At 39.9% G+C, this 22,761-nt stretch overlaps 1 long non-coding RNA gene across 1 annotated transcript; it reads right to left on the minus strand.

Moving 5' to 3' along the window:
* Positions 1 to 563: 563 nt before the first annotated feature.
* LOC139184120 (uncharacterized) lies at positions 564 to 5,706 on the minus strand. The gene is made up of 3 exons (XR_011567594.1): positions 5,569 to 5,706; positions 4,385 to 4,670; positions 564 to 897 (listed from the first exon to the last, which is right to left on the minus strand). It is a non-coding gene; the product is annotated as an uncharacterized lncRNA (long non-coding RNA).
* Positions 5,707 to 22,761: the final 17,055 nt, after the last annotated feature.

A 22,761-nucleotide genomic window follows, 5' to 3' on the forward strand; every position in this document is an offset into this window, starting at 1 on the left:
GCTGTCCACGTAGGTCAGGTTGTGATATTCCTGTAAACCTCCAACAAGACATGTTATTCTCTGTTTTGCAACTTACAAATGGAAAAGTGTCATAGTCTTAATGGTCACAGCCTTGAGAATGGCCTATCCTATATACTTCATGCTATAGACAACATTCTTAACTGAAAGCAAAAGCAATAGAATGCAAAGATTAAAGTAAAACAGACAGATCTAATATGGAGCCGGATTTGTCCTTCCCTATTACAAGCACTGAATGGGGAAAACTGCAGCTCTATGACCTGGATGCTTGGCTTCTGACATCTTGAGCACTTCACTTCTTTTCTGCACTTGACTGAACGTCTAGGTATCACCCAGAACCCAGAAACTATTCTGCTCCGATTGCCCTTTCATGTCCCATTTATAAGTATACTTTCATCTCTTCATAACTGGCTAAATGCAATTTTAAGCAAAATTTGGGCTTGTCCAGTTTATTCCATGTGGCTCTCATCGCCTGTTTTTCACACATGCAGAATACAGAACAGCTTGTACAGAATAACAAGGTAGAAATTCCACTGAGAGGGGTTCATCACTCGTGGCATCAGAAGCCATGAGGGGGAGGCTTTGAGTGGTTTATCAATGTCAGAAGAAGCCAGAGATCGAATTACAACTTAATATGCACAGTTGGACATGTTTTATTATTTATAACACATGCTTCATTTTTAACCTTCCTCTGAATGCTGTATCATTCTTCTAATGGGTCTCCCATCCTGCTCATCTCCCTTGCCAAACCTCCATCATTTAAAATGTGGTGAACTGCTGCTGCCAGGCAGGCTGGTGCACACTGAGCAAGGCCATCACTTTCTCTTTAGCATCCTTCTCAAAAGTCTAATCCAGGTCTCTCAGCCAGGTATTCCAGAGCTGAGTAAATTGAAAACAAAAAGAAAAAATGGAACTTGTACCCACTGAGAAGGCAGAAAGTAAAAAGCAGACTCAATCACCAAATATTTGCTCCTCAATGGCAGATGCTGTGCCAGGTACTGGGAACACAGAGAGGGTTCCTTGCCTTTGTGGAGCTTATGGTCTTGTTAGGAAGATAGGCAACAGTGAGAGAATTCCAGGATAGAACTTAGGCTATAAACTACGTGACTAGTAACGTGGTGTGATAGAGAATAAGGGGTGAGGGAGAGGAGAGAGTTGCTGTTCAGTGATGCTCTCTGCAAGAAGGAGCCAATTAAGCAGATTTGAGTAGGTATGTCAATTTCAAGGTCACTGCTATACCATTTTTAAACCTGGTCAGCAAGTCTCCAGCAGCTCATAATTATAATATTGATAATGAGGCAGAATGCATGACATTCATATGAAGAATTTTCATGGGAGATGTATTAATTTTCTAGACCTGCTATAATTAAGTACCACAGTCTGAGTGGCTTAAACAACAGAAACTTATGTTCTTGCAGTTCTAGAAGCAAGAAGTCTACGATCCAGGTGTTGGCAGGGTTGGTTTTTTCTGAGCCTCTTTCCTCTGGTTTTCCAGGTGTTTATAGTGCTAAAGAATCTGCCTGTCAATGCCAGAGGTGCAAGAAACATGGGTTTGATCCCTTGGTCGGGAAGATTCCCTGGAGTAGGAAATGGCAATCCATTCCAGTATTCTTGCCAAGAAAATTCCTTGGAGAGAGAAGCCTAGCAGGCTACAGTCCATGGGGTTGCACAAGAGTTGGGCACAGCTGAGTACAACACAGCACACACACTCCTTGGATTGCATCAATGGATTGCCGTTTTCTCCCCTGTCTTCACATGGTCTCCGCTGTGTGCATGTCTGTGTTAACCTCCTCTTCTGATAAGAACACCTGTCATGTCAGATTAGGATCCACTCTAGTGGCCTCATTTTAGCTTAATTATCTCTTTAAAGAACTTGTTTCCAGATATTGTCACACTCTGAGATGCTGGGGGCTGGAAATTCATCATATGAGTTTTGAAGGGACACAAATCATCCCATAAGGCAAGAAGAGAACATCTGATTGTAGATTTTCCTATGGATGCAACTTGGGAAATGTTTTAACCTCTGGGTACCTTGTAATGTGCTGTTTCTGGCACCTAGGGAAAGGATGCCAGATGACACTTTGAGGGTCATTTTGTCTTCCTCTGATGAACTGGTCTCCAGTGGTGTGGGTCATGTCCTGAGTGAGTCTCTTGAGAACCTTGGCCTACAGATTCTTTTTTTAAAGAACTTTTACATCTATTATCTTCAAAATTGGGTGAATCTGACTACCATCTATGAAAAAGGGTAGTTGAATATTGCATATTTAACTAAATATATATTAAGTAAAAGTAATCTAGCTAAATATTAGAACAGTGACAATTATTTTGAAGAAAATCTATTGATACAGTCATAGTTTTATACCACAAAAGGAAATCAATTGACAGTTTATTGAAATCTGTGTGCTCAGGACTCTGCTAAGGAGAATCTGGAAGCATACTAATTGATTTATGCATCCTTTTATTCAACAAATATTTATTGAATCTTGATCATTGGTTTCACTTACAATGTCCATTTTTTAAAAACAAATCTGCTAAGCATAACTCTAGCATGATCTGTACTGTTCTTGTAGACATCAGTCTGGTGCTTGCTGGAGGCATGATAATAATAAAACAGATCTGGATGCCAGAGGACTCAGAGGAGGCTTCCTGGAAGATGAGCCCTTGAGCATGGGATTGGAGGGATGTGTAGTTAGAATCCTGAAGAGCAAAGGTAATGAGGGGAACGGAGTGCTAGTTGTGAATGTCTGGGGAAAGAACTAGAAGGAGAAGGTGGGCTCTTGAGAGGAATGCTGGTTCCCATGCAGTTAGTAGTGTAGAACCTGGGACTCCACGTGTTTTTCTTCATGGACCTGATTAATAATATGAGTATCAGGGAAAAGGGCCTTCCCTGGTGGCTCAGTGGTAAAGAATCCACCCTCCAGTGCAGGAGACATAGGTTCAATCCCTGGGTCAGGAAGATGCCCCGGAAAAGGAAATGGCAACCCAGTCCAGTATTCTTGCCAGGGAAATCTCATGGACAGAGGAGCCTAGCAGACTATGGTCCATGGGGTCACAAAGGAGTCAGTTACAACTTAGTTACTAAACAACATCAGAGGAGAGAACAAGATGGCAAAGGAGCAGGTGGACGTGGAGCACCTCTCTCTCCATGGATACATCAGGGATACACCTTCAGACACAGAAGTGCATGCGGAACACCAGCTGAGAACAGACAAGAGTACTGTCCAGAGGAAAAGAATATATAGACCCACTCAAAACTCAGTAGGATGAAGGACCTAGGGGGAAAACAGGAGCGTTAGTAGGGCTGGACCTGCCCTCAGCGGGTGGGGGAACTGAAGCCGGGGTCTGATCCCCACATCTGGGCAACTGTCTGAGTCAGAGGAGAAACATTTAAGGCTAAGAGTGAAACAGCTGATCTGTGGCAGCCTAAATGGAATGAGAATCAGACAGTCCTTGCCGCAGCCGTACATACCCCAGACAGGAACACAGGTCACCAGAAGGCACAACAGCTGGGAGCTGGAGTTTCGGGATTATGGAGCAATCCCAGGGCGAGGGCTGCTATTGACTGTAGAGAGACGAATAGAGGGGATCTGAGGGAGGAGACTATGGTGGGAAATGCCTGTGGAGGAAAGCCAGGCAGCCATGGAAGCAAGGCGATACTGCTGAGTCACGCGTAGGGGGTAGAGCCATCACCATAGCCTCTCTCTCCCCTCACGGCCAGCATCGGCAGCTGAACAACAGAGAGGCTGGCCCATCAAACGCCTGATGCACGGAACTACAGAGTAGGACCCCACCCAGGGTGCCCCTTTAAGTGCCTGATGTGCCGATCTACAGAGAATGACCCCAGTCAGGGGGGCCCCTTTATGTGCCTGATGCTCCAAACAACAGAGAAGGACCCCAGGCAAGGGAGCCCTCTAAGTGCCTGAACGGGCGGACCTACGGAGAAAGACAGGCCAAAGAGGCCTTCTGATCGCTAGCTACAGGAGGCTTGAATGAGTGAATTTATCAATTTGGGGATACTTGGAAAGGTTTTGTTTGAATAGGTTCTTTTCAGAATTTGTAGTAATGATCTTTTTGGAAATCAGATAGAAAATGCATCAGTAAATTCTCGTTCATGGTGATAATATCTGAAGTTCTAAAGTCTGTTTGGATGCTGGCATCACAAAATGTGACACATGAGAGGGGCTATGGAAGGTATCTTTTGTGCATTATTTAAATGCAAAGTTAATAAAAATGCATGAGAGAGTGGATAAGAGAGAAAGAGTGATAAGTTATTCTTCTCATAGAATTGAATTTAGCATTAAAGGAAAATGAGCACCCGGACCATTCACCAAGAGTACCAAAACAGCGTTTTTAAAACTGCTCTCACCTGCAGCAGGGGTATCCTGGGATCAGATTAGTCCATTACAGAAGCTCGGGCCTGGCAGAGATGGGTGTGCAGACCACAACAGGCTCTAAGCAGCCACAGGGGCCGAAGGCTTGATGTGCCTCTCCCTCGTGCCCACGGGCTCCCAGTGAACTGAGACACACATCAAAGAAGTTCCGTGAGAGGGAGGCAAACATGGCGGAAGAACTTCTGACTCTTAGGGGGTTTCAGCTGCGTCTCAGAAGATCGGTCCAAAGGCTTTGAGATAGATGCTACCTGGATGGGAACACTAGGAAACAAAAACTCTTCAGAAAAGAAAAATCACTTCTGCTGTGAATTATAGCCAGAGATGGAGGAGGATTGTACCAGTGATTGTTTTTACCTGCAAATGAATAACATCTAGAGACAAAGTAACTGAAGATAAAACATGTACATTTAAAATCTGTAAGTATAAAATTCATCTAAAATGTTTAACAACAAGTTAATTGAATTATATTACATCCTTAGGATTATACGGTTAGTTGCTAAATGTTACCTTTTAAAATAATTCTAAAAGACATGGGAAATGCTTATGACACAATAAATTAAAAAGCAGTTTACAAACTATGTAAGAATTAAAAGACAGGATTGAGTAAAAATATGTATAGGAGAAAGACCGAAGTCTCAGCCACCAAAATGTTAATGCTGGTATTTTAGTGTGTATTAGATCCCCTGGAGAAGGGATAGGCTACCCACTCTTGTATTCTTGGGCTTCCTTTGTGGTTCAGCTGGTAAAGAATTTGCCTGCAATGCAGGAGACCTGGGTTTGATCCCTGGATTGGGAAGATCCTATGGAGAAGGGAAAGACTACCCACTCCAGTATTCTGTCCTGGAGAATTCCAGGGGCTGTATAGTCTGTGGGGTCGCAAAGAGTAAGACATGACTGAGTGACTTTCACTTAATATATGTGGACATGTATATGTTTGGGGTGACTAAAGCCAACTTTTGTTTATCTTTTATGCTTTCCTTAAAACATTTGAAGTATGAAAATTTCAGAGAATCAGAGAAGTCAAGAAAATCGTAGAACTGACACTTATGCACCTATCACAAAGATGGAGCAGATGTTAGTGTCGTATTTGCTTTAAATCTCTCTTTAAAATGTCCAAGAAATTCAGCATTACAGATAGCAGCTTCTGTCCCATTCTTACCTCTTCCCCCACCTTCCTTTGCAGAAGTAGATCAGAATTTTTTGTTTGATACCTCTTTGCTTGGAATGCATGCTAGGTTCCTTCAGTCTTGTCTGATGTTTGCGACGCTGTGGACTGTAGCCCGCCAGACTCCTCTGTCCATGGTGTTCTCCAGGCAAAAATACCGAAGTGGGTTGTCATTTCCTTCTCCAGGGGATCTTCCCACCCCAGGGATCGAACTTGCATCCCTACCTCTACCTTTGTTGGCAGGGAGGTTCTTTGCCACTAGCACCTCCCATAGGTATTACATTTTCCAGGTATTGGTATATGACTAAGTTCTGGCCAGTGGAGTTAAAGCAGAAGTTATATACACAACTTCCTGGGAGATTCCTTAAAGGAAGGGAGTGGAGAAGTTGATCTCCCTCCCTTTCCCCTTTTGCACCAGTTGGACTGTGGTTTTCCTGGTAGGAGCTATCTTGGGCCACCAGGCAGCATCTGTGTGTTAAGGAATGTGGAACTATAACAGAAAAACGCTGGTGGTCATGTTTGCAGAGTTGCCGTTTCAACCCTGAGTAGTTTACCTGAACTTTAGTTTGACAAAGAAATGAAATTGTAATTTATTTGTCATTATTATTTTAGCTTTCTTGTTATTAGCATCCTAAGCTAATCCATTTAGTATGCTATGCAGCATTCTCATGTATTTCTTGTATTTTTACCACATGTGTATGTATCCTAGCCAATTTCCACATTGTGTTAAGATTATAACTAGATGGTATCATACTGTGCATATCCTTTTATAACTTACTTTTTAAAAATATTTGACAAGTTTTTATTTATATTTATCCATGTTGATATTATAGTTCTTTAAATTTTTTGTTTTGTTTTGTTTTTAGTTCTTTATTTTGACTACTTTATACTAGTCCTCAAGTTATCTCTTTTCCTACTGAGAAACAGAGAGATGATTGTTTTCATTATTTTTCTGTTGCAAAATACTACAACAAACATCTTTGTATGTGTTTTGTGGTGCAAAAGTGTGAGAATTTCTATAGGGTGGATAGCTAGCAGTAGAGTTTCTGGATTACAAGTATATACATCTTTAGCTTCACTAGGTTTTGTCAAAGTGACTGCAACAAGCAGTATGTAAGAGTTTCTATCTCTTTGTGTCCTGACCAATGTTTGGTATTATTGGGCTTTTTGGTTTTTTCCTGTTTGATGGATGAGAAATGACATTTTATTATCAGTTTCAACGTCTCCATTTTCCATGATGAAAATGTTATCACTTCTGTAATGAGGAAAGATAAACATTCAAATACCTCTCTGCTTGAATCTCAGGATACACATTAAGTGGCTTAGGGAGTCTAGACATGTATCCAGAATAAGTGGGGATCTTTCTCATCCGTATGGTTCCCTCTCTTAGCTCATAGAGGTGATTGTTGTTCAGTGACTCAGTCGTGTCTGACTCTTTGTGACCCCATGGATTGCAGCACTCCAGGATTCCCTGTGCTTCACCATCTCCCGGAGTTTACTCAAACTCAAGTCCATCAAGTCGGTGATGTTTATCATTCTAGAAATACTGTGTACATTAACAGAGGGCAATAAATAATTTGTTCTGCTTTAACAGTTTTTAAAATGAGAGCTTCAAAATCATGGTACTGAAGCCCAGCTGAATTGGTGACCTGTGACTCAGTGTTTTTGGGTCCCTTGCCAAAAAGTTGTCTTGTCTGCTGCCCCTTTGAAAGTGAAAGTGAAAGTCATGCAGTCGTGTCCGACTCTTTGTGAGCCCATGGACTATACAGTCCATGGAATTCTCCAGGCCAGAATACTGGAATGAATAGCCTTTCTCTTCTCCAGGGGCTCTTCCCAATCCAGGGATTGAACCCAGGTCTCCCGCATTGCGGGTAGATTCTTTACCAGCTGAGCCACAAGAGAAGCCCAAGAATATTGGAGTAGGTAGCCTGTCCCTTCTCCAGGGGATGTTCCCAACCCAGAAATTGAACCGGGGTCTGCTGCATTACAGGAGGAGTCTTTACCAACTGTGCTATCAGGGAAGCCCTCTGCTACCCCTTTAGGCAAATCTGACTCCTTGGTATCACCTACTCCTCCAAAATACTTAAAGTGGGAACAGAATGGTTTGGCTTGATCTCCCTTCTCCCCTACGATGTCCTTAGTGACTCTCCTATAAGTGAATTTGTGCCCCCCTTCTTCTATTTCCAGGGACACCCCCAGCCCATCTGTCTTCCCTTGTCCTCTCATCCCCTGCCCCCACTGATGCCCTGTAGCTTGAATCAATTTCCCACAGACCATGGACTTGAGCCCAGCTGACAGCTTATCATGCTAAATTGCTATCTCGAGGTGGTCGCTTTCTGAAGGACATTTGTACTTTAATAAGGAGCTCTGGAAGACAGAACTGCTTCTGAGAAAGGTCTAAATCATTGTGGATGGAACTTAAGACACCTTGATAAATGAAAGAGGTAAAGGTTGGGGGCTTCGAATCTTCTGCAGGTGCATAAATGACTTCATGAAATTTATTAACATGAATTCACTTCAGAATATTTGGCTGGGCACTTTAACAAAAAAACACGTGAATGTGGTAGTCAAGTCTTTCGAAGACAGTATTTGACAAAGCCTATGTTTATTTCTAGTACTGCAAAGTAAAATTCTAGCAAGGATGGAAAAAGCCACTTCTGTGAAAAATTTCTGCCTGATCATCCTCGTACTCAAACAAATGAATGCACTGGAGAAATTTACACAGGTGAAGACAGACAGCTGTTTAGGTGTGCAGACTGCTAAGCACAGCAGGAGCCAAAGTGTTCAGATTACCTGAAGGCCAGGTGACTAAATCAGGGGAAACTCAATGATTCTATGGATGGATACATTTGGGGACAGTAAAAGTTTTAAGATCAAATAATGATTAGACCAAATCTCAGCAATAAGGAAAGGATTCTAGAGACATTGAGCCAAATCTGTTAGCTGGTGTGGAGAGATTGAAAATTAGGAATTAGGAGACTTAGTTGCTAGACCCAGTTCTGCAGCAAACTAGCCATGTGTTCTTGGGTCTTTCTAAGTCTTGGGACTCTAAAAACGTAAGGTTGCGCTGTATAGAACTCTACGAGGTCTCCCAGCTCTAACATTCTCTTATTCAGAACTAGGTCTGGGTCACATTTTTGACAGCTTGAAACAGGAACCAGGTAATCTGTAACTGTTAGCAAGGTATTATAAAAATAGCATCGATTCTAGAACCTGCATAACAAAGATAATAGCTAACATATTGTATGGCAGCATTATTTACATACGGGCTTCCCTGATAGCTCAGCTGGTAAAGAATCTGCCTGCAATGCAGGAGACCCGTTTGATTCCTGGGTCGGGAAGTTCCCCTGGAGAAGGGATAGGCTGCCCACTCCAGTATTCTTGGGCTTCCCTGGTGGTTCAGACAGTAAAGAATCCACCTGCAATGTGGGAGACGTGGGTTCAATCCCTGGTTTGGGAAGATCCCCTGGAGGAGGACATGGCAACCCACTCCAGTATTCTTGCCTGGAGAATCTCCACGGACAGAGAAGCCTGGCAGGCTGTGGTCCATGGGGTCACATATATTAAAGTTCAATTTGCATAATAACCCCATGAGATAAGTATGATTCTTATACCCAGTTTTTAGATGAGAAAATCAAGGCTCAGGGAGATTTAATAAAATCTTCCAGCTCTCTAGGTTTTGTCAAATTCCTGAGAGTTAGTTCAAGTCTCTATGACTTAGTGTTGCCCGTGAAATGGAAATAACCAAATCTTCCCTTTATATCTCATAGGGTTCTGGTAGGTATCGGGTGGAACCATGCTTGTAAATTATATTTGAAATGGCTTTTGTGTTTTATTTATATAGCTGTGTAACATCATTAATGATTTACTTTAGAAGATGGATCATATATGCTTAAGCCCTCAGATATAGAATGGCAGTGACAATGAATGAAGGAGCCTGGTGCTTTGTCTCAGGAACTTTATTCCTTTACCTGTACTATTGCTGGAGGTGGGGAGGTGTTTACTACATATGTATTTTCTCCTGCTCCCAGAGATGGGAAATGTACGATTTCGTGTATATAACCAGGGCACCCGTCTATCTATCGATGTATCTGTCATCTATATCTGTTTTTCTATCATCTATCTATCTATCTATCTGGAAGAACTATACCATGGGTACAATTGTTCTTCTAAATGGATGTGATTGAGGGCAGTGGGATCCTCATATGACATCCTTTAGAAAGATGTCTTATTGTTTCTGAAATCAAAAACACCAAGAGTGACATAATTTAAAACCAATTTTGGTCTAAAGCAATTTAGATATAATAATCCTATCACAATTTTATTTTTCCTGTGAAATGATAGAAGTTTCTTTTGTGAAAAGAGAAAAGAGAAAAGCAAAAATTCTAGAATTTATAGCTGAACTTGAACCAGATTCGCATAGTCCTCTTTTCCATGCCTCAAAGGCCACCTGCAAAAATCCTAAATAAAAGTTATAGGCTTGTACTTATTTTTTCAAGTCTAGTGGAAACATTCATATAAAGAGGTTTTATATAAATCAGCTGCAATTTAAAATGCTTCCAAGGGCAAAGCAGTGATATGAATGTCCTGTGGTTTGTTGTGTGTTTAGACTTTCTCATTAAAGGGGGAAAACTTATAAACCATAGGCTTTTAGTGTTTACAGTTTATTGCAATTTGTTCATACAAGTTTAATTATTCCAGAAATCAGGATTCTGGTGTGGGTCACTGCTATGTTTACAGCTTTTCTCATGTGAATTCCTGAAAGCTTGTTTGTTTTATTCATAGCATTTTTATTTAAATAATATTTGACACATATGAAAAATACACACATATATTACACTTAGAAGTTTGAATAAAACTATAAGAAACTATAAGAAACATCTGTGAAATTACTTGTTTTCCCCTTATTCTGTTATCAAAGGTAACTCCTCTCTTGACTTTTTGTGTTATTCATTCCTTTGCTTTTTTCTTTAAACACCTTTCAGTTCAGTTCAGTTCAGTCACTCAGTCGTGTCCAACTCTTTGCGACCCCAGGAACAGCAGCACACCAGGCCTCCCTGTCCATCACCAACTCCCGGAGTCCACTGAAACCCATGTCCATTGAGTGGGTGATGCCATCCAACCACCTCATCCTCTGTCATCCCCTTCTCCTCCTGCCCTCAATCTTTCCCAGCATCAGGGTCTTTTCAAATGAGTCAGCTCTTCGCATCAGGTGGCCAAAGTATTGGAGTTTCAGCTTCAACATCAGTCCTTCCAATGAACACCCAGGACTGATCTCCTTTAGGATGGACTGGTTGGATCTCCTTGCAGTCCAAGGGACTCTCAAGAGTCTTCTCCAACACCACAGTTCAAAAGCATCAGTTCTTCTGTGCTCAGCTTTCTTTATAGTCCAACTCTCACATCCATAGATGACCACTGGAAAAACCATAGCCTTGACTAGACAGACCTTTGTTGGCAAAGTAATGTCTCTGCTTTTTAATATGCTATCTAGGTTGGTCATAACTTTCCTTTCAAGGAGTAAGCGTCTTTTAATTTCATGGCTGCAATCACCATCTGCAGTGATTTTGGAGCCTAGAAAAATAAAGTCAGCCACTGTTTCCATTGTTTCCCCATCTATTTGCCATGAAGTGGTGGGACCGGATGCCGTGATCTTACTGAGATATAATTCATATACTATACCCTTCACCCATTTAATGGGTACAATTTAAATTTTTAAACATATTCACAGTAGTGCAACCATCACCACAGTCTGTATTAGAGCATTTTCATCACCCCCGAAAGAAACACGTTACCCATTAGCAGTTATGACCCTTTCATCCCCAACTCCCCACCCTCCCCTTTAAAATACAGTCTTCTGTTGAATTTGCCAGGGATGGGTTTCAGGACCTTCCATGGTTATAAACGTTCGTGGAAGCTCAGGTCCTATATGAGCCCTGGCATGGGTACCCCTAGTTCCACAGCCACAGATTCAACCAATTGCTGATGATAACATAGGCAAGATTCCTTGGCCGGTGGAATCCAGAGAGGCATGACCTGCAGCTAGGGAAGGCTGGCCTTATGTCATTTTATCAAAGATGCACTTGCACATATGCTTTTATCATAATATAGATTTCGCTTTGAATTTATTTGAACTGAATATACTTTTTCTTGTACTTGATGTACTCTTTTCTTTTTTTCACTCAGTGTAATATTTCTAAACACCCACCATGTTCTTGTACAGAGTTACAGTTAACTCATTTTCAAAAGTGTACTTTCTCTACTTAGATAAAATAACAGTTGATTCATATCTTGCACATACATTTGATTTCCTACTCTCTTTTTGCTACAATCCCTCTGTTCGGAATGATTTTGTCCATGTCACCAAGTGCACACATGCAAGGGGTTGTATGGCATCTAGCTGGCACTGTAAATTGCAAGTTTAACTTTACAGAATAATGCAAAACTTTATTGCAAAGTTGTTATAATTCATACTTCCATTAGTTGAGTGACAGGTTCTTTCTCAACGTTCTTGCCAGCATTTAGTGTTATTAGATCTCTTCTTCACTCATGTCATGGAGGCAAAATGGTGTGTCATGTTTCAGTGTTTTCCTGAGTGAGAATGAGGTTAAACTTGTCATACGTTTGTTTGCAGTTCTTTCTCCTCTTCTCTAAAATGCCTGTTCGTATCTTTGCCTGTTTTTTTTCCCCCCCATTTGGCTGCTTGTCTTACTTATTAGCAGCACTTTATACACATCAAGGAGAAGGCAATGGCACGCCACTCCAGTACTCTTGCCTGGAAAATCCCATGGACGGAGGAGCCTGGTAGGCTGCAGTCCATGGGGTCGCGAAGAGTCAGACACGACTGAGTGACTTCACTTTCACGCATTGGAGAAGGAAATGGCAACCCACTCCAGTGTTCTTGCCTGGAGAATCCCAGGGATGGCGGAGCCTGGTGGGCTACCGTCTATGGGGTCGCACAGAGTCGGACACGACTGAAGTGACTTAGCAGTATACACGTCAAACACCAATCCATTTTGGGATTATATATGCGGCAAATCCTCCTCCAAGTTTCAAGTTTATGCCTTTGTTTTTCTTCTTGTGCTTGCCTCCCATAAATTATCATTTACTTTTATGTATTTATGAATTTCTATTATAGGTTTTTGACCTATGAGTTATTTTCAAAGACTTTTTTGTTTGAGTATTAGAAAGTCTAACTTACAATCATTCATTTCTTTCTCACTATAATGGTTAAAATTGGAGATTTGTTGATGGTTATTTTAATGTATCCATGTGGTCACATTTTTGATCAATGTGCTCTGTGTAGTTGGGAGATCTCTAGTTGTTGGGTACATGTCCTGTTTATATTCTTTAAGTCAAGTATGTAATTTTTAATTTTGTATATTTATCAGAGTTTTGTCAGTTTGAGCTATCAATAACTGTAATATACATGTTGAAATGTTTCTTTATAGTGATGGATTTGCTAATTTTGTCTGTAGTCTTACTTTTTGTTATTTTGTATATTTTGAGTCATTATTGGTATAGGTAATTTTTTAATTTTTCATGTTTTTATTGAGGTGAATCTTTTATCATAGTGACATACTTTGTTTCAAAAATATGTATTTCTTAAGTCCATTTTTTTTTCTGAATTAATATATTTCTGCCTTCTTTCACTGATGTTGACTTTGTATATTTTTTCTCCTTTTACTTCCAGCTTTATCAACTTGCATCCTTTTACTTCCAACCTTACCATATCCTCATTTTTGTTTAGTGAGTAGTGTATAATCTATCTATTATCTATATTCCTAGCTGAAAAATTCAATTCATTGATATTTATTTTTATTTCTATCATTTTACTTTGTAGTTTTTCTATATCTTGACTTCTGTGTTGCTCTTTCTTCAAATTGTTTGTTTTGTTTTCATATTCTATTTTTCCTTCCACTTGTTGGGAAGATATAGACTATGTTTGTTTTCTTAGAGTGACACTTAAAATTCTACTATATTTATCTTAACAAGGTGCAAAGGCATTCTTACCTAAATGCTTTTCCAAATAATGCAAGAACTTAAAAATATTTGATATCCTGATAACCTGCCTCCAGATTACCTTCTATTTTTGTCCATTATTTTAGACATGAGCATCATTATTATTTTATACAGTTTTCTTAGATTTACCTCCATGTTTTTCAGTTTCTTCTTTTTTCCCCCATTTTCTTTTCACATCTTAGATATTCTGTATTGAACAGTTTCTTTCAGGAAGTATGGAAACAAATCTCCTACAAGTAAAAGTCTGCTGAGTAAGCTCTTGTTAGTATTTGTTTATTTGCTCCTGCTAAGGAGCTTCAGTTTGGTCTGACTGACTCCATGCGATCCTATGGACTCTAGTTGCCAGCTCCTCTGTCTATGGGATTCTCCAAGCAAGAATACTGGAGTGGGCTGCCATTTTCTTCTCCAGGGAATCTTCCCAACCCAGAGATCAAACCTGGGTCTCCTGCACTGCAGGCAGATTCTTTACCATCTGAGCCACCAGGGAGACCCATTTGTTTATTTAAACATACCTAAATTTTATTCTCATTCTTAAAGGATGACTTGCTAATTTTAATCCTCATTCTTAAAGGATGATTTGCTGGATATTTTGTTTTAGGTTCATGTTTATATCCCTTAGCAGCTATCTTTTAACATTCATTACTGTTGTCGAGAATTTTGCTGTCCATCTAGTTGTTTCTGCACAGGTGATAGACCTTTTTCTTTATATACTTAATAATCCTTTATTTTGATATTGGAAATACAATATCATTGTATTTTATGTATTTTACCAATGTGTAATATACATTGGTATTTTGCTACCATATATCTCCCCTGGTGGCTCAGATGGTAAAGAATCTGCCTGCAATGCAGGAGACCCAGGTTCGATTCCTGGATTGGGAATCCCCTGGAGAAGGAAATGGCAACCCACTCCAGTATTCTTGCCTGGAGAATTCAATGGACAGAGGAGCCTGGCAGGTTATAGTCCATGGGGTCGCAAAGACTGGGACACAACTGAGCCACTAACACTTTCACTTTTTTTCATTGGTATTTTGCTACCATGTAAATAGGTGTGAATTCATTTTCTTTTTTTTTTTTGAATTCATTTTCATTTCTACTATTTGATGAAAGTTTTGCATGCTATATGTGAAGAATTTTGCCTTTCACCAGTTACAGATGTTGTTAGATATTCTTTTCTTAAATATTGCCTCATCATCTATTCTCATTCTTTTCTTCTGAGAACAGAGTTAAGTGATTTCTTAACCTTCTCATTTTATCCTCCACACTTCATCCTCTCTGTTCTACACTGTAACTTTTAAATATCTGTCACTCAGTTTTCTAAATTTTTTAATATATAGTCTGCTATCCAATATTTTGATTTAATTTTAAGTTTTCATGCTCACATTTTTATTTCTAAAAGTTTGGTTTGATTCTTATTGAAATCTTCCTGATAATTTTGTAAAGATTCTTGTTGCTTGCTATTGTTTAAAAACATTACATATTACAGAAAGTATTTCATACACATTTTATCTTCTCTATTTTAGAATTATTTTAAAATTGAAATTATCAGGATACTGATTTTTTTTTCTTTTTTCTTTTTGCTGCTGAATTCACTTATAGCTGTCGATTCCCTGGTGGCTCAGACCTGCCTGAGGTGTGGGAGACCCAGGTTTGATCCCTGGGTGGGGAAGATCCCCTGGAGAAGGAAATGGCAACCCACTCCAGTATGCTTGTCTAGAAAATTCCATGGATGGAGGAGCCTGGTGGGCTCTATTCCATGGGGTCACAAAGAGTCGGACAAGGCTGAGCGACTTCACTCACTCACTCACTTATAGCTCCTTATTTTCTTGTGTGTTTGTTGATTTTTGTTGCTTTTGTTATTAGCTCCTATTTAGTTCAACTTAATCCTTAGGAATCATGGGAGCCTAAATTGGGGATGGTTTCTTTCAGGGAGGATTTGCCTTTGCTACTCCTTAGAGCTGAGAGTAGAGTCCTACCAACCTGAGACCCCTTTAGCTTATTTGGAGGATCCACATTAATGCACAATAATTTTCCAGATTTAGCTCTCCCAACAAGAAGCATTCACAAAACTTCGCTATCCAAACCCTATACTAATACCTGAATTTACCCTCAGGTTGACTCCAGATTTTGTGTTCTTATCATACATTCTTCCAGCTTTGATATCAGCTTACTATTCCTTTTCTATTTCTTTTTGTCTTCCCTTTAAGATTTTCTGTACTTTGCTGTTCTCTGCCTTACTTGAAAAACTTTTTATAGTTAATCTAGGATCAGTGTGTTCCTAGTCCTCTGGATTTCCAAAATCTGATATATCCAGGTCTTGTGCCCTTATAATAGTAAACACAGCTCTCAGGATCTTTATTTTCACACACACTTTTGAGCACTCACCATGTGCCTGGCTCTGTGTTAAGTGCTGTAGGAGAAATAATTTTGTTCTTGAGAACTTGGAATCTGGTAGCAAAAAAGGTCATGTATACCAGAAATTATTCTACAAGGCAGCGTGTATATGTGCTAAAATAGGAGCACAGCCATGGTGCACAGCAAAGGCTAAGGAGTTGGGGGCTTCACTCCCACTGGGAAAAGCTGAGAATTGAAAGGCTCTCAGGATCAAGCTCATGCATTGAATATAAGCTTCCATTTCATAACAGTCCAAGGGTGTACAGCTGGGCAGGAGTTAAATCAAGTCTCTTTCATGTTAAGAGTGACTGATGTGAAGGGCACAAGCTTCCTGCAGAAATCTGAGGAAATATTCCAGACAGCCCATGCTGCTCTTCTAGTCACAAACCTACACTTGTACTGGGAAATTATTTAGAAGGTGCGTGGTTGAGAGAAGGTGGAACACTTAGGTTTTCACATATTTTTCGGGGAAAAAAATAGCCAATGCTTAACTGCTCTAAATGGGAACCTCTAATGTGACTACTGTTTGTATACTGGTGTTTTCCATTATAATCCCATTTAAGAGGGTTGTAACTTGACTGTAAAAATTTCCTCTAGGTGAAAACTTGGCATACCGGAGTGCTCCCTTTGAATAACGGCTGTTTTAAAAGAGAAACTAATTTGGTTTACATTAACCACGTTTTTCGGAATTCAGCAGACAAAGCCCTTAGTATTATAGATGTTAGCGTTCTTTACTGCATGAAAGTTGGAACAAACAAACAACAAGAATCAAACTTATTTGTCTTCTTAAAGTGCAAAACAAATATCCAATTTTAGATAACTCTTCATGTGATATGCCGAAAACTACAATGCCAAAGCTGTTTAATGTCTACTAAAGGAAAGAGTGTGTTCTAAAAGAACAGATGCAGTTGTGAGAAGCCAGATGGCTAAAGTATAACCCAGTGTATGGAACTACCAAGAAGCAGGCAGCAGTTTTATTATTTCTGCTGCATTAGGTGAGCTCTACTGAGGCAGAGAATTACACGGTAAAAACCCAGTGATGACCAGAAGAATCAATATATTTAATGCTAAGCAATTATGCTTGGCATTAAAGAACTAAAAGGAGATACTGAGGGCTCGAGAAGGATGTTCCACTCGAAGGCAATCACATGCTGTATAAGACACTTGAGCCTAAGCTGGAGCTGTTGTTTACTTGGTAACCTCAGTCTCCACATGTCTCTTTTCTTGAGGTGCTGAATATAATTCTAGTGACTAAAATTACATACTCTTGGATATAAATAATTGACTTGAGAGAGACATCTGGTCTACCCCCAAAGCATGCATTGGCTCTTTTGTATCCAGAGTGAGTTGGTATGTATATCTACAAGGTGGTGCTTTTCTAAGAATTGTGACAGATACATTTGACTATATGTGGTCAATTTTCAACTTACTGCATAGCCGTAGTAACTGTGGAGAGAGACATGACTCTCTGAGCTGTGAGAGTAGCTCACAGCATCAGGAAGTAGAAGAAAGTTTTGTTGTTGTTCAGTCACAAAGTCGTGTCTAACTATTTGTGACCCCATGGACTGCAGCATGCCGGGCTTCCCTGTCCTTCACTATCTCCTGGAGTTTTCTCAGATTCATGTCCATTGAGTCAGTGATGCTATCCAACAATTTCATCCTCTGTTGCCCTCTTCTCCTCCTGCCCTCAATCTTTTCCAGCATTAGGGTCTTTTCTAGTGAGTTGGGTCTTTACATCAGTGGCCAAAGTGTTGGAGCTTCAGCTTCAGCATCAGTCCTTCCAATGAATATTCAAGGTTAACTGCCTTTAGGATTGAGTGGTTTCGTCTCCTTGCAGTCCAAGGGACTCTTAAACACCACAATTCAAAAGCATCAATTCTTTGATGTTCAGCCTTCTTTATGGTCCAACTCTCAAATCTCTACATGACTACTGGAACAATAACTATGCCTCTGCTTTTTAATATGCTGTCTATGTTTGTCATAGCTTTCCTTCCAAGAAACAAGTGTCTATTAATTTTATGGCTGCAGTCACTGTCTGCCATGATTTTGGAACCCAAGAAAATCAAATCTGCCACTGTTTGCACTTTTCCCCTTCTATTTGCCATGAAATGATGGGATCAGATGACATGATGTTAGTTTTAAGCCAGCTCTTTTACTCTCCTCTTTCACCCTCATCAAGAGCTGTTTAGTTCCTCTTTGCTTTCTGCCATTAGAATGGTATCGTCTACATATCTGAGGTTGTTTCTATTTCTCCCAGCAATCTTGATTCCAGCTTGTGAGTCATCCTGCCTGGCATTTTGATAATGTGCTCTGCATATTAGTTAAATAAGCAGAGTGACAACGTACAGGCCTTGACGTACTCCTTTCCCAATTTTGAATCAGTCCGTTGTTTCATGTCTGACCCTAACTATCGCTTCTTGACCCACGTACAGGTTTTTCAGGAGACCAGTAAGGTGGTATGGTAGTCCCATCTTTTTAAGAATTTTCCACGGTTTGTTGTGATTCACAGTCAAAGGCTTTAATGTAGTCAATGAAGCAGAAGTAGATGTTTTTCTGTAATTCCTTTGCTTTTTCTATGATCCAACAGATGTTGGCAATATGATTGCTGGTTCCTTTGCCTTTGCTAAATCCAACTTGAACATCTAGAAGTTCTCAGTTCACATACTGTTGAACCTAGCTTGAAGGATTTTGAGCATTACCTTGCTAGCAAGAGAAATGAATGCAATTATAACTGTTTAAAATTACAGAGTTAAAGAGGAAATTAGAGAAATGGAGAGCTGATTAGTATTTGCCAGGGGTTAAGGAGGAGGCCTGGGGCAGAAAGTGAGTGTGGCTATACAAGGGCAACATGAGGGCTTCTTATGGTAATGGAATTATATTTTGACTGTATCAATGTCAATTTTTTGATGGTGATATTATACTCTAGGTTTTTAATTTATTTATTTGTTGAAGGATAATTGCTTTAAAGAATTTTGTTTTCTGTCAAACATCAATAAGAATCATCCTTAGGTACACACATGTCCCCTCCCTCCTGAACCTCCCTTCCATCTGCCTCCCCATCCCACCCTCTAGATTGTTACAGAGCACCTGTTTGAGTTTCCTGAGCCATACAGCAAATTCCCATTGGCTGCCTATTTTACAAATGGTAATGTAAGTTTCCATGTTGCTTTCTCCATACATCTCACCCTCTCCCTCCTCCCCTCTCCTGTGTCCATAAGTCTGTTCTCTGTCTGTTTCTCCATTGCTGCCCTGCAAATAAATTCATCAATGCCCTCTTTCTGGATTCCATATATATGCGTTAGTATCTGATATTTATATTTCTCTTTCTGACTTACTTCACATCATATAATAGGTTCTAGGTTCATCCATCTCATTAGAATTGACTCAAATGCATTCCTTTTTATGGCTTAGTAGTATTCCGTTGTGTATATGTACCACAGCTGCTTTATCCTTTCATCTGTCGATGAACATCTAGATTGCTTCCAAGTCCTAGCTATTGTAAATAGTGCTCCAATGAACATTGGGTTACATGTGTCTTTTTCAATTTTGGTTTCCTCAGGGTACATGCCTAGTAGTGAATTTGCTGGGTCATATGGCATCACTGACTCGATGGATGTGAGTCTGAATGAACTCCAGGAGTTGGTGATGGACAGGGAGGCCTGGCGTGCTGCGATTCACAGGGTCGCAAAGAGTTGGACACGACTGAGTGACTGAACTGAACTGAACTGGTGGTGGTTTTATTCCTAGTTTTTTAAGAAATCTCCATATTGTGTTCCATAGTGGCTGTATCAGTTTGCATTCCCACCAGCAATGCAAGGGGACTCCCTTTCTCCACACCCTCTCCAGCACTTATTGTTTGTAGACTTTTTGATGATGGCCATTCTGACTGGTGTGAGGTGGTATCTCATTGTAGTTTTGATTTGCATTTCTCTAGGAATGAGTAATGGTGAGCATCTTTTCATCTATTTGTTAGCCATCTGTAAATCTTCTTTGGATTAATGTCTGTTTAGGTCTTTTTCCAACTTTTTGATTGGATTGTTTGTTTTTCTGGTATTGAGTTGTATGAGCTGCTTGTATATTTTGGAAATTGTCAGTTGTTTTGTTCGCTATTATTTTCTCCCATTCTGAGGGTTGTCTTTTCACCTAGTTTATAGTTTCCTTTGCTGTGCAAAAGCATTTATGTTTCATTAGATCCCACTTGTTTATTATTGTTTTTATTTCCATTACTCTAGGAGATGGGTCATAGAGGATCTTGCTCTGATTTATGTCATTGAGTGTTCTGCCTGTGTTTTCCTCTAAAAGTTTTATAGTTTCTGGTCTTATATTTAGGTGTTTAATCCATTTTGAGTTTATCTTTATGTATGGCATTAGGAAGTGTTCTGATGTCATTGTTTTACACATAGCTGTCTGGTTTTCCCAGCACTGCTTACTGAAGAGGCTAACTTTGCCCCACTGTATTGTATATTCTTGCCTCCTTTGTCAAAAATAAGGTACCCATAGGTGCATGGGTTTAATCTCTGGGCTCTCTCTTGTTCCATTGGTCTATATTTCTGTTTTTGTGTTAGTACCATACTGTCTTGATGACTGTAGCTTTGCAGTATAGTCTGAAGTCAGGAAGGTTGATTCCTCCAGCTCCATTCTTCTTTCTCAAGACTCTCTGGCTAATCACGGTATTTTGTGTTTCCATATGAATTGTGAATTTTTTTGTTCTAGTTCTGTGAAAATTGCCATTGGTAATTTGATAGGGACCACATTGAATCTGTAAGTTGCATTTGGTAGTATAGCCATTTTCATAATATTGACTCTTCCTTCCCAGGAACACAGAATCTCTCTATATCTGTTTTTGTCATTTTTTATTTTTTTAAATCAGTGTCTTATAATTTTCTGTATAGCGTTCTTTTGTCTCCTTATATAGGTTTATTCCTAGATATTTTATTCTTTTTGTTGCAATGGTGAGTGGAATTGATTCCTTAATCTCTCTTTCTGATTTTGTGCTCTGGTTTTTGAAGATGTCACTTATTGAGGGGTCTTGGTAAAGTGTGCATTGAATTTCTCTGCATTGTTTCTTTAAAATTTTTTTTCACCTTTTTTGAGATATAATTGACAATTAGCTGTTAATTAAACAAGGAGGCCATTAGACTGAGGTGGTTCTAATACCTTAGTCATCTGTGTAAGCAAAGTAACACCTAAGCCCATAATGTCTCATGGTGAAGAAATCAAAACCTAAAGACAGCCAGTCACAAAGCCATTTAGGCTTTCCCAAACAAGACAACCATGTAAGCTGTAGTCAGTCACATAATTTGCTTACTTTCCTTCCACCTCTTCTCTGTAAAAGTCTGTCCCCAGATCCTGTTGGTGGAGTACTCCTGAGCACTTCCAGTTTACTGGCCCCCGAATTTGAGTTGTATTTTGATCAAATAGTTTTGAAAGTTTAATATACCTTTGTTTATCTTTTAATGTAGCATTGTGTAAGTTTAAGGGGTATAAAGTGATGGTTTGGTGTACCTGTATATTGCTAAGTGATTACCACAATAAGGTTAGTTACACATCTGGCACCTCACATAGTTCATATGTACAATTTGTATGTGTGTGTGTGAAAGCTTTTAAGATTTACCCTCTGAGCAACTTTCAGATGTACAGTGCGGTTTTGTTAACTGCAGTCACCATGCTGTACATTACATCCCCAGGACTTATGTGTCATATAATTGGATGTTTGTACCCTTTGACCGTCTTCACCTGTTTGCCCTACCTCCCACCGCTTTGTATCATTTCTTACAACTTCATGAAAATCTGTAATTACCCCAAAGTTAAAAGTTTAATTGAAAATAATATTAGGTTTACTTGAACAATACATATTATAAAAAGCAAGAGTGGGAATAACATGGCAACTTATAGAACAGGGATCAGTGAACTATGGCCGGCAGGCCACGTCTAGCCACTGCCTGTTTTCGGAGATAACTTTTTATTGGAACACAGTCTTACTGATTAACTTTTCTATTGTCTGTGACTGTGTTTTACTGTGGTGGCAAAACTGAGACTTGCAATGGAGATTATAGGATCCACAAAGCGTAAAGTATTTACTATCTTGCCCTTTACAGAAAAAAATTTGCTGACCCCCTAATCTAGAAAGTAAGCTCTACAGGAGCAAGTAAACCATCTGATCAGCTTGTTTATCACCATATGCCTGGCACACTGCCTAGCGTGCTGTGGGTGCAAAATCGTCACTGGCTGAATCAAGGATCAGCATTATTATGAAATGTAAGTTTGCCATGGAGAAAATAACTGGAAGAATTTAAAACAGTCTCTTGGGATCATGACTACATGTTTTTCAAAGGCCACGAAAATGGAAAACAGTAATGTGATGCTTGCCTTTTGTAGACTGATAAAGAGAATTTCAGGTATTAGGTAAGCCTGAAGTACCTACATGAGACCAATGAAATGGAAAGAGTTTTCAAAGGCATGAATTAACTGTGTAAATGGTCTAATGTAATTCTAATTCACCATTGCTTTGTTTTGCATGCGTGCTAAGTCATGTCCAACTCTTTGCAACCCAGGGACTGTAGCTTGCCGGGCTCCTTTGTCCATGGGATTCCCCAACTAAGAATACTGGAGTGGGTTGCCATTTCCTTCTCCAGGGGATCTACCCTAATGAGGGATCAAACCTGTGTCTTGTGTTTCCTCCATTGGCAGGCAGATTCCTTAGCACTGTGCCACCTGCTGCTGCTACTGCTAAATCGCTTCAGTCGTGTCCGACTGTGCGACCCCACAGACGGC

This window comes from Bos indicus, chromosome 7, assembly GCF_029378745.1.
Source record: "Bos indicus isolate NIAB-ARS_2022 breed Sahiwal x Tharparkar chromosome 7, NIAB-ARS_B.indTharparkar_mat_pri_1.0, whole genome shotgun sequence".
Taxonomy (NCBI): Eukaryota; Metazoa; Chordata; class Mammalia; order Artiodactyla; family Bovidae; genus Bos; species Bos indicus.